This window comes from Elaeis guineensis, chromosome 15, assembly GCF_000442705.2.
Source record: "Elaeis guineensis isolate ETL-2024a chromosome 15, EG11, whole genome shotgun sequence".
Classification (NCBI taxonomy): domain Eukaryota; kingdom Viridiplantae; phylum Streptophyta; class Magnoliopsida; order Arecales; family Arecaceae; genus Elaeis; species Elaeis guineensis.
In genome coordinates this window covers 20,841,108-20,851,768 of record NC_026007.2, presented here as the reverse complement: position 1 = coordinate 20,851,768, position 10,661 = coordinate 20,841,108, and positions in this window count along the sequence as shown.

Here is a 10,661-nt window from a genome sequence, read left to right as displayed (position 1 = left end):
AGGGAGGATCATTGAAAAGTGGATGATAGCAAGTCAATATCAGGATATGTGTTTACTCTAAATGATGGGGCAGTGAGTTGGAAGAGCCCCAAGCAGTAGATAGTATCTAGCTCAATTACTGAGGTAGAGTACATCACTGCTAGTGAAGCCATTAAGGAAGCTGTCTAGATGCAAAAATTCATCATGAATTTAGGAGTCATTCCTAAGAATAAAGGATCAGTGTCACTCTATCATGATAACACTAGGGCCATTATTCAAGCAAAAGAATCTAGGTCTCATTATAGATCCAAACACATCCTCAGACGCTTCCATCTCGTTAGAGACAAGATGTTGTCCTTGAATGAGTAGACAGAAAGAACAATATAATAGATCCATTCACTAAGGTCATACCAAAGCAGCTATATAATCACCATCTTATGAGATATAAAGGCGATTGACTTTAGTGCAAGTGGAAGATTGAAAGAAAAGTGCCCTATAAACCAATCGTAAGTGTGTTGTGATGGAACTTTTCTTTATAATTTTTTAACTCATGAAATGATATTTACTATTTGAGATATTAATTCATCATATTAGCTGCATCTTATTATGTCTAAGATTATGATGAACCCCAAAGATTAGGACAATGGTTTTAGGAGACATGAATGGGTCATGCTAGTGAGACCTAAAATCCTAAAATTTTAATCTTAAATATTTCTGATCTATGAGCATTGAGTTGGAGATCAATATTTCGGATAGACTGGCACATCCTATGTATGCTCGATGGAGAGGGTGACAGATCTCACTAGCCACTTGTGTGGGACACTAATATAAAGATGTGGGTGCTCATTTGAAAAATGAGTCCACTGAATTGACTCAATGAAAGAGAACGTCTTATGGAAGCCTAACTTGCATGTCAAAGATGATTCTCCAAGTGGGAGTTGTGCAAGTGATCCTTAGACCTAAGACCACCAAAGAATCTTGTGCACATAAACCCATATTTTGGTTCATACCCAAGCATGGCATTAAGATATGTATGGGGTGTTCTGGATATGGTGGAGTGTATATAGAGGTTGTGAGTAGGTCAACTAAAATCGATCACTCCTAGTAAGAGGAGATCGCATCCTGTGTATTCTCAATCCTAGATGACTTGGAAAAAGTCTTTTGGCCAAAAGTGGAAAGAAGATTAGAAAGAGTTTCTAATACTTCTTCATTGGAGTCATCATTGGTTAATTGAGAATCAATATGAATATGTGTTTGAGTTTGACATGATTCCATACTTATGAACATATTCAAGGTGCAGGGATGATCGAAGGATTGAATTGTATGGTAACTTGCCATTGAAAGATATATTTGATATTTTTATCAAAATTCTACATCTTTTAGGTAGTCATGATACGTTGCTAGATGTCAATCTTGACTTGTAGATTTTTAATCGAATTAAAGAGTTTAATTCGATCATCAATTAAAAAAGATTATAATTGTTGAACTCAGGTTAGCTCGATTGGACCTAAATCGATTAGATTGAAATCTAATCAAATTTGATCAACTTGCATCTAGATCTACTGTTAGCTAGATATAGAATCTAATAGGACACACACATATAGAAATTGGCTAAGGACCCTTTTGAAAAAGATTGATTGAAATTTTGGATTCAATCAGGGCTCCGATAAGCATGCTAGCACGTGTGGAACCCTTTCTCCTTTGGAGGTCAATTTGGTCTCATCCCTTGCTAATTAGCTAGCCTAATTTAGTGGGTATTTGGGGTCAGGTCATGCCACCTAGAAGCAACCCAAATTGGGGCACCACATCCCATTTTAACACTAATTATAAAGAGTCCAAGTTGTGAAGGACTCTTGGTGCAAAATAGGTTCTACGTATAAGTGTTGGCGTGGGCAGAAGAAAAGAGTCCTTTTGGCATGGGATTAAGATGTATGTGGTAGCCCATATCACCCTCCATCCTCTGATGCACATCTCAAAGCATGAGATATATTTTTTCTAGAATTTTTGGGGTAGATAAAAATTAGAAAAAGGAAGGAAGTCTCATGCGCGCAGAAGCATCACATCTCTCTGAGATTTGGAGAGTCCTTATCCTCATCAAATGCTTTCAAAATGAAATAATTTTTAGTAATAACATTTCACATTTGATAAGTTATTTTTGGTAATTTTTATATAATTTTTCCAGACTTGTCTGGATGCCAAACGGATGTCATAAGTTTCTCCTCATGCCTGCACATGCAATGATTAGACTTCGGATGAAAGGATGTGAGAGCACATCCATTTGTGGGAATTTTTATCTACTCATTATATATTCTAGAATTGAATTGAATCCTCTATCCACATGAATTTTTGAGTATTTTTTTAATTTGAGAAGTGATGCAAAAACATCCCTTCTCTAGTCGTGTACGTAGAGTAGGGTGTTGATCGATGTATCATTGATAAGAGTCCTTCTGTTTGAAGGAACTCTTATCTCTGATAATCAGATCAGATAGGCCTCTTGGATGAGGTGCATCCCTCTCTTTTGGCATCCCTCTAGTGGCTATAAATTGGCTGGGGCACTGGGTGTCCGATGCAATTCAAAAAGAGTTTTCAATTTTATCTCCGTTGCTCTCTTTTCTTTCTTACAACCTATCTTAGTTTTAGGACAAGACTTTGGAATTTAAGATAAAGCCTTATCTAGTCCTAACAAGGGTTGTGAGGGTCCTAAAGAAGGAGGATCAAAAGTTCAGAGGAGGTTCTAACATATGCTAAATTTTTAAAAGATCTTTGTACCAAGAAAAGAACCACCAATGTATCCAAAAGAATATTTTTAGCAGCAAGTGTGAGCTCATACTTGTCTAGTCATGTGCTAATAAAATATAAAAATCCAGGATCTTCGATAATTTTATGTGATATTGGAGAAACCCATATTGAGAAGGCCTTGCTAGATTTAGGAGCTAGTGTAAATATTCTTTCATTTTCAGTTTATAAGCAATTAGGATTAGGAGAACTTCTACTAACAAAGATCACATTATAATTAGCAAATAGATCTCTTAGGATCTCTAAAGGAATGGTAGAAGATGTTTTAATCAAGATTGATAATTTTATCTTTTCTATTGATTTCATCATTTTACAAACCAAACCAGATGCGAATCCCAAGGATCATATTCCAGTTATTTTAGGAAGACCATTCTTAGCTACTGTAAATACTAAAATCAACTGTCGGAATGGGCTTATGAAGTTATCTTTTGGGAACATGACCATTGAACTGAATATATTCAATCTAAAATAAGAATCCACCCAGCATACTGATGTAAATGTAATTCAAGAAAAAATTTATTAGCGATGAGGAAGTCAACCCAAAGCCATTAATAGAGGAGGCACCCAAATTAGAATTGAAACCTCTCTCCGAGTACTTTAAGTAATATTTAGGTCCAGCAAAAATCTTGCCTGTAACTATCACATCTGATCTAAATCCTAAATAAGAGGAGTTGTTAGCAATCCTAAAAGAGAATTACGAAGCAATAGGCTGGACCATAACTGATATTAAAAGAATAAGCCCTTTAATAGTTCAACATAGGATACACCTAGAGAAAGAGACCAAACCAACTAGAGATGCTCATAGAAGACTTAACCTAGTTATTAAAGATGTAGTCAAAAAGAAAATCTTAAAGTTACTTGATAATAAAATTATCTACCCCATCTCTAATAGCTCATGGGTAAGTTCTGTACAAGTGGTACCCAAAAAGTATGGGGTAATAGTGGTCTAGAATAAAGCGAACAAACTTATCCCAACTAAAACTCAAATGGGGTGGAGGATCTATGTAGACTATAGAAAACTAAATACTGCGATAAGAAAAAATCACTTTTCATTATCGTTTATTGACCAAATGTTAGAGAAATTAGCTAGACAAGAGTTCTACTATTTTCTTGATAGATACTCCAGCTATAATCAGATCCACATAGCCTCTAAGGCTCAAGAATAGACTACATTCACTTGTCCATTTGAAACCTTCACTTATAAGCATATGCCTTTTTGATTATGTAATGCACCAGCAACCTTCCAGAGATGCATGATCAGCATTTTTTCTGATATGGTTGAATGATTTTTAAAAATTTTTATGGATGACTTTTCTATCTTTGGCCCTACCTTCTCTGAATGTTTAGATCATCTAAGATTAGTTCTTGAAAGATGTAAGGAGAAGCATTTAGTTCTCAACTGAAAAAAATGCCAATTCATGGTTAGAGAAGGGATAGTTCTTGGCCATGTAGTTTCGAAAAAAGAAATTGAAATGGACAAAGCCAAAGTAGACCTGATTATAAGTCTTCCACCACCTAAGTCTGTCAAAGAAATTCGTTCATTTTTCGGATATGCTAGATTCTATAGAAGATTTATTGCTAATTTCAGCAAAGTGGCTCATCCATTAACAAATCTGTTAGCAAAAAAAATCAAGTTTGAGTTCACTCATGAGTGTCTAGAGTCTTTTGAATTTTTTAAAAAGGCACTCATTTCAGCTCCCATCATTCATCTCCCTGTCGTGGTCTGAACCTTTTAAACTGATATGCGATGCATCCGATCATGTTGTGGGTGCAGTTTTAGGTCAAAGAATTAATAAGTTATCTAGAGTTATTTACTATGTGAGTAAAATCTTAAATGATGCATAGCTTAATTATACTACCACTGAAAAAAATTTATGGCTGTTGTCTTTGTCCTAGAAGAATTTAGGTTCTATTTGGTTGGATCACACACCATTATCTATACTGATCACTCAGCTAATTAGATATCTCTTAGCAAAGAAAGATGCCAAGATGCGATTAATACAATGGATCTTATTCCTTCAAGAATTTGACCTAAAAATTAAGAACAAAAAAGGAATAGAGAATGCAGTAGCTGATCACTTATCCTAAATCATAATCACACTATCTAGTGAACCACCCATCAATAAATTTTTTTTTGACGAACAGCTCATGTCTGTGTCTACTGAACTATGGTATGCCGATATTATCAACTATTTAGCCATTGGTAAAGTTCTTTCTCACCGAACCACTCAGGACAGATACAAATTCTTTGCTCAAGTGAAGTATTTTATTTGGGATGATCTATATCTTTTTATGCAATGTTCTGATCAAATCATTGAAGATGTATCCCAAAAAATGAGGTTAGAAGCATTTTATTTTTTTGTCATGACCAAGCATGTGGTGGTCACTTTGCATCCAAGAAAATAGCTACCAAAGTCCTCCCATGTGGATTCTATTGGTCCAATTTATTTAAAGATACACACGAGTATTGTAGAAATTATGCTCAATGCCAACAAATGGGGTGAATTATCAAGAGAAATATGATGCCTCTCCACCCAATCTTGGTAGTTGAAATTTTTGATGTGTGGGGATCAATTTCATGGGTCCATTTTCAAACTCATTTAGAAATGAATACATTTTAATAGCTGTTGACTGTCTCAAAGTGGGTAGAAGCTATACCCTGTAGATCCATAGATAGAAAAGGGTTTATAAAATTTTTGAAAAAAATATTCTCTCCCGCTTCTGCACTCCTAGAGTAATCATTAGTGATCAGGGGATAAATTTTTGCAACCAACCCTTTGCCACATTAATAAAATAATATAATATCACCCATAAGTTGGTCACACCTTATTATCCTCAGACTAGTGGGCAAGTAGAAGTGTCCAACAGACAGATCGAATAAATCCTAAAGAAAACTGTTAATACCAATAGAAAGGACTGGTCCTTGAAATTAGTTGATGTACTATGGACATATCGAACCACTTTCAAGGCCAACCTAAGAATGTCTCCCTATAGGATTGTATTTGAAAAACCTTGTCACTTGCCTGTTGAGCTAGAACATAAAGCCATGTGGGCCATTAAAAATTTAAATATGGACTTGGATGTAGCCGAAAATCACAAGAAGTTTTAAATTAATGAATTAGAAGAACTTAGAAATGAAGCTTACGAGAATGCTAGGGTGTACAAGAAATGAACCAAAGTTTTTCATTAAAGTAATTATGAGAAAATCTTTTACTCCTAGACAAAAAGTTCTCTTGTACAATTTTAGATTACACCTTTTTTCTGAAAAGCTAGGTCTAAATGGACATGACTATCTTAGTTAAAGAAGTCTTCTCATATGGAGCTATAGAACTTGAGAATCCAAGTAATGGTGTTGTGTTTAAAGCTAATAGTCAAAGATTAAAATCATTCTTGAAACTGTCCAAAGAATCTATTGACAAAGCTATGGTTCTCTATGAACCAATTTATCTCGATTAATTTGCTTGCAGTATTTTATCTGATTGAAGATATTAAACTTAGCACTTCTGAGAGGCAATCTAATTTCTTTAAACTAATATCTTTTTTATTGAATAAACAGAGATACCAATCTTCAGGCTTCGAACTTTCAAGCCAACATCACACTAGATCACCTTCAAAATAAGAACACATATTCATCAGGTGACATTTTTCTTTTTCTTTTTTGCATTGCATTGGAGATAATGATATTTAAGTTGGGAGGTTGGAAAAATCTTCTAAAAATATTTTCAAAAAATTTTTGAAAAATATACCCCACAAAAATCTTTGAAATATAAAAAAAAAATCTTTTAAAAGAAAATTTTGAATAAATCATGAGTCAAGAAAGAGAATCTTGAGCAAAATAGACTAGAAAAAGAATAATAAGAGTTAGAGAGTATTTGCTAATTACTGTAGCGAGTTAAGGAGTAGATTAGTTGAGCAGACGTTTAACAGCTTACTTAGATCATCTAAAGACTATTAGCACTTCTAATTACACATGCACACTGACCAAGCAAAATAGGTACTGATTGTAAGGCCAACTGAGGATTCAATTATCACTTAAAATTGGTGATTGATATACACTCTAATCAAAAATTTGAATTTAAAAAAAGAGCTACCTGTCTAAAATAAAAGTATAAAACATAGAGTATATGTAGATTGCCTTAAGCTTAGTAACCGGATCTCTATACCTAAGTCAAGTGTGGAGGTTCGCCTTAAACAGTGAAGGGAAGGTCAAGATGCTCAGCACACACAAAAAAAAAAAAGGGGGCAATGTGAAAGCTACCTTAGTTCATGAACTTTATTTAGGGGTATACAAAAAATTAACCAAAATAAGGTGATAAGAGAAGATACATTTGTCCTTTAAAAGCCAGCACTCAAATGCTAAGTTGGTCATCACAAACACAAATGCTGTAGATTTTTTGATGTATTCTAAGGAAGTTTCTAATGGTACTAACTATGAAATTTACTTCTAAAACTCAATATTTAGTTAGTAATACTTGCTAAACTCTTTGACTTTCAATCTTAGATCTACTTTTGTAAAAGAAGATCTTAATAAAATATTATTAAAAAATAATATATATATATATATATATTGCATTGCTAAGGGACTAGCAATAGATAAGTTGGGTGGTGTGATAAGTGCATAAATTTGCCCATAGAAATATTAATTGATGGATCAAATTATCTTTATTCTTTTAAAATTGATGCTTCTTCATACATTTTACAGGAAAGAGGTGCACCAACGTGAAGAGCCCGATCTTCAGGTTTAAAGGGATCAAACGGGATCAAAAATAGAGTTAAAATAGATTTAAATTCAAAGCTAAAAGTCAATCCAATCTAATTCGCAAGTTGATAGTCTACCATGGACCAGTTGTTCCATAAGAAGGTTGGTGAGCCATGAAATGCTACAGTAATATTTTTCACGTGGCTCAAGGAGAATTGGGATATGGGAGCTGGGGCATTGAATGCACGGTGTTGAGATGGGGTCTATGCAAGAAGAAAAAATATATATATATATATAATAATAAAAGCCAACTGAGCTCTTGCATGGGTCGCGCTGTTGGTGGCTTCACGAGGTTGACTGTGAAGGAAAGCGTGGTGGGTGATGTGCATGTATTTTTAAAAATTTTATAGTAGAATATATATAGATTAAATAATTTAATTTATAATATATGCATAGATCAAATCTAAATCACCATATAGGATCTACGACATAAACTAATATGCATGTATACAAATCTGAAATCTAAAATTCAACAGGTATAGAACATATCTAATTTATATTTAGATCATATCTAAATATTAATTGAATTTAAAACTTTATACCTGAGCATAGGTAGCAGATCACTACATCCAAAATCTATGGTAGATGGTTCTTTATGATACTTGACAGCCACATACGCGTCCGACCTCTACGGGTATCCACACGAAGTCCTCATGCTGATCGATCTCTCTGAAAGTGCTAGCTCATGAAGACACCATCCTTTAGCTGATTTGAGAGGAATATGATGGAGATGAAAGATAAAGAGACCCTCTCTTTTTCTTCCTGAATTCATGCATCAGATCTCTATAATAAAGATCAAGAGAAGAATCTTTTCTTCTCAATTTTTCACGAATAAGAGAGAACCTTTCTCTCTTCCTTTCATGCTCTTAAGAAGAACTTTTCTTCTCTAATTTTTCATGATAAAAATTAAATATAATCTGATTTCTCATGCTAGAAATCATATGAAATCCTAAGCTCTAGAAAAATCCAAAAGAGGGATCTAAGAGAAGAACCATTCTTCTCTCTTCTTCTCCCTTTTTCGTCTTTAATATAGAACTCTAGGAAGTCCCTTACGCCCAATGAATTTTTTTTGGTATTTTCTCTTTAAATTTTTATGTAAAAAATTAGATCTAATCTGATTTTTGTATTAAAAAAAATAAAAAAAAAATTGAAAAGAAAAACTTCTTCTTCTTCAAGGCTGCGCATAAGAAAGAAGACCCATCTTCTTCCTTGATCTAGAACTCTAGAAAACCCCAAATATCCAACCAATTTTTTTTAATATTTTTTCTCTAAATTATCATATTAAAAATTAAATCTAATTTGATTTTTATTTTAGAAAAAAATTAAAAAAAAAATTGAAACAAGAACTCTTTCTTCTTCAAGGCTGCACATAAGAAAGAAGATCCTTTCTTTTTCCTTCTCTTTCTCTTATTAGGAAGAACTTTTCTTCTCTAATTTTTTACTATTAAACCAACAGAGAAGCTTCTCTTTGATGTCCAAAATTAGTAATAAAAGATTTCAAAAACCTTTTCAAGAAGGATGGAGAAGAGGAGAGACTAGATCCATGAGATATGGGGCGTCCAACTCTTGAACGCCCCCTTCTCTTTTCTTTTCTTTTAGGCGACAACAAGGGCGGGGATGCCCCTTCTTTTCCATGAAAGGAAGAGAGGGGGCGCGGCTCCTTTGTGGGCATGGAGTTTGTCACGTTAATGAGAGTAGGGCATGAGGAATTAATTATCACATGGGGTGGATTGGTTTGGGTTTAGTCCTATTCCAAATAGAATTCAAGATCTTGATCAAATTCTAACTAATTTTTAGATCCAATCCTAACTAACTTAAGAATTAGTTATAACAAACTAACTAATTGGATCTTAGCTCAATTATTAGGCTCCAATTAAATTTGTAATTACTTAGATTAAAATCCTATTGATCCAGAGATTAATTCTTGATGGATATCAGGGAAGCTTTTTAATAATAGGGTATGATCCAATCAAGCTTATTATCAAATGGTATTTAATCAAATCAAAGTCTATTATCCAATAGGATTAGATCCAATCCAAGTCTATATAAAAATAATTGAATCACATTCATGCATCTCTAAGATCAATTGGAACAAGCCCTATTATTCAATAGGGATGCATCCAATCAATCCAAAATCAATCTAATTGAATCTAATTCAATTAGATCTAATCCAATCCCCATTGCTCAATCAAATTGAACCAATTAATAATCATATTATTAATTAATTATTTTTTTAATTTACTAACTATTAATAAATAATTTATTATAATTTTTACATAGGATTAACATCAATCAAATTGATAATTAAATCCTTCAATGATTCATAATCATCGATCAGTCATTTGATCAGATAGGTACTTCTATATGTGTGACCCCATAAGTTCAAACCTAAGTCGGTAGTACAAGAATAATTTCTGTACTAATCAATAAAACCATCTAGCAATGGGATCCGATAATCAGATAGACCGAATATATGTCCAGCAATACTCTAGAGCCCATGTGGATATAGTTATCGTATAATTCATCCTTTTGACACTTGATATTCAAAGATGACTTTGGGTTAAACTATCAACCCAGGATGAGTGGTCCACATTGTGTCTCAACCTCAAAAATCTTATGACTTCTCACTAGGATTACTTTGGTCAAAGTTTTGCTAAATTGAAACACAATGATGCATCATCTCCAATTTTACTTAGAGCGATCAATCCCATCTTGACGCGCACTCAGACTTCACAAGTACTTGACTGTACCCAGTAACCTTTCATCATCAAATTAAAAATTTGGATAGTTTGGCACCAAAGCACGGTGAGTTGCTTGCAAGTCACTGAGGCAGCCTTAGATCTGAGGGATACTTATACTTATATCCCATCAGAGCAATCCTTGACAGCAGAGTGCTCTGAAAGTGGTCACGCTCGATGAAATATGCTCCTATATATCATCCGTATGTCATATCCATATCACCACATATCTTGGTTAAGAGGATAACTAACTAATATGGCACACAATGACCTACACTCGATACAATTATCGCCTTGTGACAATTGTCTCATTTGATCGTGAGCAGGATTTAAGAACCACATGATAAATCCTCCTTTATCATTTTACTAGTAGTTCTAAGGACTTCATC